The sequence below is a fragment of the Chelonia mydas genome, chromosome 2 (genome assembly GCF_015237465.2).
Source record: "Chelonia mydas isolate rCheMyd1 chromosome 2, rCheMyd1.pri.v2, whole genome shotgun sequence".
In the NCBI taxonomy this organism is placed as follows: Eukaryota; Metazoa; Chordata; order Testudines; family Cheloniidae; genus Chelonia; species Chelonia mydas.
Genome location: NC_057850.1, coordinates 210,631,575 through 210,638,966, shown reverse-complemented (window position 1 = coordinate 210,638,966; position 7,392 = coordinate 210,631,575). Strand labels below are relative to the sequence as shown.

At 38.6% G+C, this 7,392-nt stretch overlaps 1 protein-coding gene across 1 annotated transcript in view; it reads right to left on the bottom strand.

Moving 5' to 3' along the window:
- Positions 1–2,107: 2,107 nt before the first annotated feature.
- The window catches only part of THSD7A (thrombospondin type 1 domain containing 7A), a 522,569-nt gene continuing 517,284 nt past the window's right edge, over positions 2,108–7,392 (bottom strand). The window contains exon 32 of the transcript XR_006289020.1: positions 2,108–2,143. The gene's annotated coding sequence lies outside the window, so the exon portion shown is untranslated. The remainder of the gene's footprint in view (positions 2,144–7,392) is intronic.

Sequence of the window (7,392 nt, the reverse complement as noted above, 5' to 3'; positions counted from 1 at the left end):
TCCATGAAATTTTTGCCCTGGCTGCTTCAACAGTACAGCTATAGAATGAGCCTGAAGAGCCAGTTTGTCACTGGCAATTAAAACATCTTTCTTGTGCTGGCAAAGCATGGTTTTATGTCTCTGCAAGATTGAACGAATGACTGCTACTAATGTTTTGCTCATTAACTGGTAAGTGGAGGCCATCACAGGCAGAAATGTAGCCTTTAGCTCCAGCTGCTGTTTCTAATGTTGCAGAAAGCTCTCTGCAGTTCATTAAATTCAACTTCAGGCAATTACAAAAACTGCTGGCTAATTATTTCTTCTTCTTTTCCCTAAAGTCTAACCTCATGTCACTACCATCCCCTAGCAGGCTGGAGCTGCACAATTGTCTGTGATACTTCTTTCTTGGGGAACTGGAAAAAACAAAAGCTATGTAGAGGAGACGGCACGATTAATTGCATTGTTAAAAATAATAGAATACCATTTATTTAAATATTTGTGGATGTTTTCTACATTTTCAAATATATTGATTTCCATTACAACACAGCATACAAAGGGTACAGTGCTCACTTATCATTTATTTTTATTACAAATATTTGCACTGTAAAAAACAAAAGAAATTCACCTAATACAAATACTGCAGTGCAATCTCTATCATGAAAGTTGAACTTACAAATGTGGAATTACGTACAAAAAATAGCTGCTCTCAATAACAAAACACTGCAAAACTTTGGCACCTACAAGTCCATTCAGTCCTACTTCTTGTTCAGCCAATCGCAGACAAACAAGTTCTTTTTAAATTTCTAGGAGCTAATGCTGCCTGCTTCTTGTTTACAGTGTCATCTGAAAGTGAGAACAGGCATTTGCATGGCATTGTTGTAGCTGGCATCACAATATATTTACATGCCAGATGCGCTAAAGAGTCATATGTCCTTGCATGCTTCAGCCACCTTTCCGGAGGCCATGCGTCCCTGCTGATGATGGGTTCTGCTCGATAACAGTCCAAAGCAGTGCAGACCGACACATGTTTATTTTCATCATCTGAATCAGATGCCACCAACAGAAGTTTGATTTTCTTTTTTTGGTGGTTCGGATTCTGTAGTTTCTACATCAGTGTATTGCTCTTTTAAGACTTCTGAAAGCATGCTCCACATCTTGTCCCTCTCAGTTTTTGGAAGGCACTTCAGATTCTTAAACCTTGGGTCAAGTGCTGTAGCTATCTTTAGAAATCTGATATTGGAACCTTCTTTGTGTTTTGTCAAATCTACAGTGACAGTGTTCTTAAATCAAACAACATGTGCTGGGTCATCATCTGAGACTACCAGAACACAAAAATATATGCCAGAATGTGGGTAAAACCATGGAGCGGGAGACATACAATTCTCCTCCAAGGAGTTCAGTCACAAATTTAATTAACACCTTTTTTTTTAAACAAGCATCATCAGCATGGAAGCATGTCCTCTGGAATGGTAGTCGAAGCATGAAGAGGCATATGAATGTTTGGTATATCTGGCATGTAAATACCTTGCAATGCTGGCTACAAAAGTGCCATGTGAACACCTTTTCTCACTTTCAGGTGACACTGTAAATAAGAAGCGGACAGCATTATCTCCCATAAATGTAAACAAACTTTTTTCTCGTAGCGATTGGCTGAACAAGAAATAGGTCTGAGTGGACTTGTAGGCTCTAAAGTTTTACCTTGTTTTGTTATTGAGGCTAGTTATGTAATATAATCTACATTTGTAAGTTGTACTTTCATGATAACAAGATTACACTACAGTACTTGTCTGAGGTGAATTGAAAAATACTATTTCTTTTATCGTTTTTACAGTGTAAATATTTGTGATCAAAACTAATATAAAGTGAGCACTGTACACTGTATTCTGTGTTGTAAGTAAAATCAATATATTTGAAAATATACAAAAACATCCAAAATATTTAATAAATTTCAATTGGCATTCTGTTGTTTAACAAAAATAAAAGGAGTACTTGTGGCACCTTAGAGACTAACCAATTTATTTGAGCATAAGCTTTCATGAGCTACAGCTCACTTCAGCTGTAGCTCACGAAGCTTATGCTCAAATAAATTGGTTAGTCTCTAAGGTGCCACAAGTACTCCTTTTCTTTTTGCGAATACAGACTAACACGGCTGCTACTCTGAAACCTGTTGTTTAACAGTGCAATTAAAACTGCAATTAATCCCAATTATTTTTTTAATTGCAAAAATTGTTTTTGAGTTAATCATGTGAGTTAACTGTGATTGACAGCACTAGAAATTAGAAAAGTAGAATGTGATGAATGAGGGAGCAATGAGTGGATATGAGTAACAGTGACTGAAATTAGTTATGCATTTGATTTTTCACATATTTTCTGTAACCATGGCAGTGTCATGGTGGATAAATTACTACATTTAAAAAAGAAAAGCAGGGGAGTGAAGTATTCTAAAAGATTACCTCATGCTGTGAAATACTGGGGTTAGGAGAATGGGAGGTACAGTTGGTGCAAAGGAGGACCTCTCAAACTACAAAAACAAAATGGAAAAGCTCCTGAGATTGTGGCATATTCCCCTCCTCCCATGCCCATTTCCTACTCTGAATGGGCATTGCAGTGGACCATTAACTTGCTACTATGTGTCAATGTTGGTAGGCTGATCCCTCCGTTACAGGAATCTCAAATATTTTCATAAAGTGGCCCACACCATCGTGACAAGATTGCCTTGTGGTCACCTCCTCTCCCACTCATGACTGCATAACATCCCCATGGCAACTTTGTGAAAAGCAATATTAGCCAAGTATTGGTGTAATTGTCTGTATGTGGCCAAGCGTGGTGGTGTTTTTTTTTTAAAAAGTTAGTCATGCTGTCTGCTTATGTGGTCTTCATTGCCCTCTCTATTCTGTTTCTCTAAGAGGAAAGCCATTGCCATGCAGCCTGGTAGCATCCTGCACCACTCCATGGGTCCACTCTGAGCTGTAAGATTATACATCAATTTACTGAATTTGTAGAGCACATGGGATTCTTTCTGGATAGAAAGTGCTATTTAAGTACAAGATATAATTAGTGTTATTTATTAAAACAGCAATGGATTTAGAGACAATAGCATTAGTCGGTGTGGAATCTCTATATCTTTTACTGCACAGTCAATACAAATGTGTAAGTACTTTTGCAAGGAAGAAGGCCATAATGGACTATTGTTGAGATCTAGTCTGTCACGGCCCTGCTATGCGACCTTAGATTACATCCCTTTACCTCTTTCTGCCTCAGATTCCCCGTAGGTCTCGTGACTAATTTCTGAAACTTTCATAACCTTAATCAAGAGTTAAAAGATGCAAGTTAGGATCTTGACAAAAAGGGGTGAAATGGCCAGTTATAAATGTAAATGCTTTGAACAACAACAAAAACATATTTTTCATAAAATAAATGCTGAAATTTGCTTCAGGAATCCCATGTATTTATTGGAGCCGTTGATTTAAAACAAATTAACTGATGAGAAAAATCAGGGTTGGCTTGTTTTTTGTGGGAAATGAGTGTTGAAGTAGAGTCTAAAGGTTGAAATATGTAATTGTTCCTGCAAGATATAGGATACGAATGCATTAGAAATATTTAAACATGGGCTTATTTTATATTCAGAACTTTCAAATTCCAGTTACCTGTTTAAGATGCATTGATGTAACTGAAAGCAGAATTTGGTCCGTATGTGTTTTAGCAGATGTTCAAAAAGAGGAAGTTTGAATGCAAACATAGCTTATATAGGCAATCTTGTAACTAGAAGAAAATGCACATAATTTGGTGGTATGTCAGCTTCAATTATGGATTTGTATTCTTTGTGTACATATCTCTCTAGTGTGTGTTAAGGGCTCGCATATCCCTAGGATTCAATGGGGATGGTTCTCTTTACATCTGTAAAGTGTTAACGTTGTCTGTTTGAAGTCAGTATATTTATTGGCCAAAGAAGGCACCTCCCGTTCTGCATTTCTCCATCACATAGAGCCTTCATGTTTCAGGTGTGTGCAAACACTGAGAGATAAGCTATGTTTTTAAAAGGAGGAATATTGGGGTTGAAACTTAAGCAAGTCACTCTTTATAAAGATAAATATTGACAGGGACTGATGACTGCAAAGGATTGGTAATGTGATATAAAGCCTCTCACTTTTAAACAACTGGCTTGAATCCTACCCAGGTTGCTGATGCCTGAACAAGTGGAACAGCTGATGGCTGTCTGGTGGTCTATGTAAAATGCATTTGTGGTTTCATTTCTGTTCCTAACAGTTAGTTTTACAAAAGAAACAAACACTGCGGTTTGTCAGCAGACTCCCTAGACAAGCTAATGACCATAAACACGGGCATGAATTCATGAGCATTCTCAAGCCCTCAGAGGGAAGTGTGACCCCTAAATCATCATTGAAGTATTCCAACTGCCTAGTGTGGGGAAGTTTCTATTGCAACAACTATGCGTGTTCTATGGATTAAAAACCTACTTCATTCTGAGTTTCTCCTTGATATCCTTAATGAGCATTGATCGCTCACACAATTACATTAGAATACACTTTGTCCTTCAGTGATTTGATCTGAAAATTCTAATCAATAGGAAAATAGTTGACAGACTTTTTCTTTTATAATATGTATCTTCTTTTATAGCTTATTGCAAGATATAGTTTGAATAGTAAAATAATCATCAGAACATCCAAGTAAAATACAGGTATGAAAAGGAAATGGGCTTGAATGTGAACATATATTAGTTACAGTAGTCCTGAACCCTGTATAAGATGGGGGGGAAGGAGTCATTATCATCCAAGTTTCTAATTTACCACTGTAAGCTAAGGGAACATAGAATTACATACTGGGACAATAACAGTCTATTACAAGATGCAATAGTCATTTATTCTTTGTATTACAGTTCTCAGTGAGGGAGTGTCCCCTGTGCTGAGCACTGAATGAACATAAGGGACAGTCCTTGCCCTGAAGTTTATGATCTTAGTTAATACAAAACCGCAATGTATAACAAACAGATGGCATGGTGGGGAGAGGATGATAGTAACATGTATGGACTAGGTAACATTACCTGGTTGCAGGGCTTTCATAGACATAGTTGCAGTTGTGATGGGGTGGGGAGAGGGAAGTAAGGACAGTTTGAGTGGGAGTGTGTATGTTTTCAAGTATGATGATGAACTCTATGGGTTCAAACTTGTTAAAGTTATATGATACCTACTCTGATAAAGCATGAGACAGCAATCAGTATAAATCAAAGGCCATTCCAGGTAAGCATGAAATGTGCCATTTGTTCTCAGCACTGAGATGCAATGGAGGCATATGAAGAAAGTTATTAAGGGATAGGAGAGCAGGTACCGTATGGCACACATCACCCTTGCTTAGCTTTTTTTGTCACAGCTTCGTATTCTGTCTGTGAGTTTAAGCCCAAGGTCACGTACACAACTTAGGTTTGCCTTTATAAATGTTTAAGTGCGCATAGCTCCAGGCTCCCAATTATTAGGCAGACACAGGAAATAGTAAGGGTGGGATTTGATCATTAGAAATATAGGTGACTGGGAGAACCATATGGTGAATTGCCTGGCAGGTGTGGAGTTTGCTGATCTCTTGACACATCTAGACAGGCTTATGTGCAGTGCTAGGGAGGAGCCGGTGGTCATGGTACATGTTAAGTACCAGTGACCTAGGGAAAGGCAGGAGAGAGGTCCTGGAGGCCAAATTTAGGCTGGTAGGTAAGAGATTGAAGTCCAGGACCCCCTCTGAAATGCTTCCAGTTCCACATGCACAGTCAGCGACAGGCATCATTGGGTCTCAATGCATGAATAAGATGATGGTGTAGGGAGGAGGGGTTTATAAGGAATCACTGAAACTTTTGGGAACGGAGGAGCCTATACACGAAGGATGGCCTCCACCTCAATGGAACCAAATTGCTGGCATGTAAAATTAAAAAGGTTGTAGAGGAGTTTTTAAATTAAGGACGGGGGGTGGGGAAGAGGGAGGAGAAGCTGACAGATGCAGAGGAGCACACAGTTCAGACAGAGACATCCCTTAGGGGAGAATGTATTAATGGGGATTCTCAGTATCCTCAAGGAGTAGAGGATGGAAGTTGATAAAATACAGGTAGGAACTGAAGAGAAACAATCAAATGAAAAAGAGCCCAATTCAATTACATCACATAATGGTAGACAGCTAAAAAGTGACAAATTTTATAAGTGCTTTTATACAAATGCAAGAAGACTAAATGCTAAGATAGGTGAACTTGAGTGCTTCTGAGGATTTGATATAATAGACATCACAAAACTTGGTGGAACAATGATAATTGGTGAGACATGGTGATACCAGGTTACAAAATATATAAGAATGACAGGTCATGCTGGTGAGGGAGTGACGTTATCTGTGAAAACGCATAGAGTCAAATATAGAAAAAAACTTAAGTGAATCAAACTACCATAGAATCTCTAGAGATAGAAATTCCATGCTTGAATAATAAGAATAAGAATAAGAATAGTAGGAATATACGACTGACCACATGACCAGGATGGTGATTGTGAAATGCTCTGGTAGAATGGAGAGGTTATAAAAATAGAAAACTCAATATAATGGAGGATTTCAACTATCTCTATACTGACTGGGTACATGTCACCTCAGAACGGGATGCAGATAGAAAATTTCTTGACACCATAAATGACCGCTTCGTGGAGCAGCTAGTGCTGGAACCCACAAGAGGAGAGAGATTTCTTGATTTGGTCCCAAGTGGAGCACAGGATCTGGTCCAAGAACTGTTTGGTAATAGCAACCATAATATAATTAAATTAAATATTCTTGTGGGGGACGGGGGAAACACCAAAGAAATCCACCCTACTAGCATTTAACTTCGGAAAAGAGAACTACACAAAATGAGGAAGCTAGTTAAATGGAAATTAAAAGGTACAGTCACACAAGTGAAATGCCTGCAAGCAGCCTGGAAACTTAAAAGCACCATAATAGAGGCTCAAATTAAATAATAGTAGGACCACCAAAAAAGTGCCACCATGGCTAAACAACAAAGTAAAAGAAGCTGGAAGAGGCAAAAGGGCATCCTTTAACAATTGAAAGGTTAATCCTTGTGAGGAAAATAGAAAGGAGCATAAACTCTGGCAAGGTAAGTGTAGAAGTAGAAGTAGGCAGGCCAAAAAAAGTTGGAGACTTTGGCAAGTTGCTCTTCAAGTTCTAGCAGCAAAAAATTCTTTAAGTACATCAGAAGCAGGAAGCCTGCCAAACTATCAGTGGGGCCACTAGCTGACTGAGGCACTGAAGGAAGGTAAGGCCATTGTGGAGAAGCTTAATGCATCAGTCTTTACTGCAGAGAATATGGGGAAGATTCCCACATCTGAGTCACTCTTTTTAGCTCACAAATCTGAGCAACTATCCCAGATTGAGGTGGCAGTA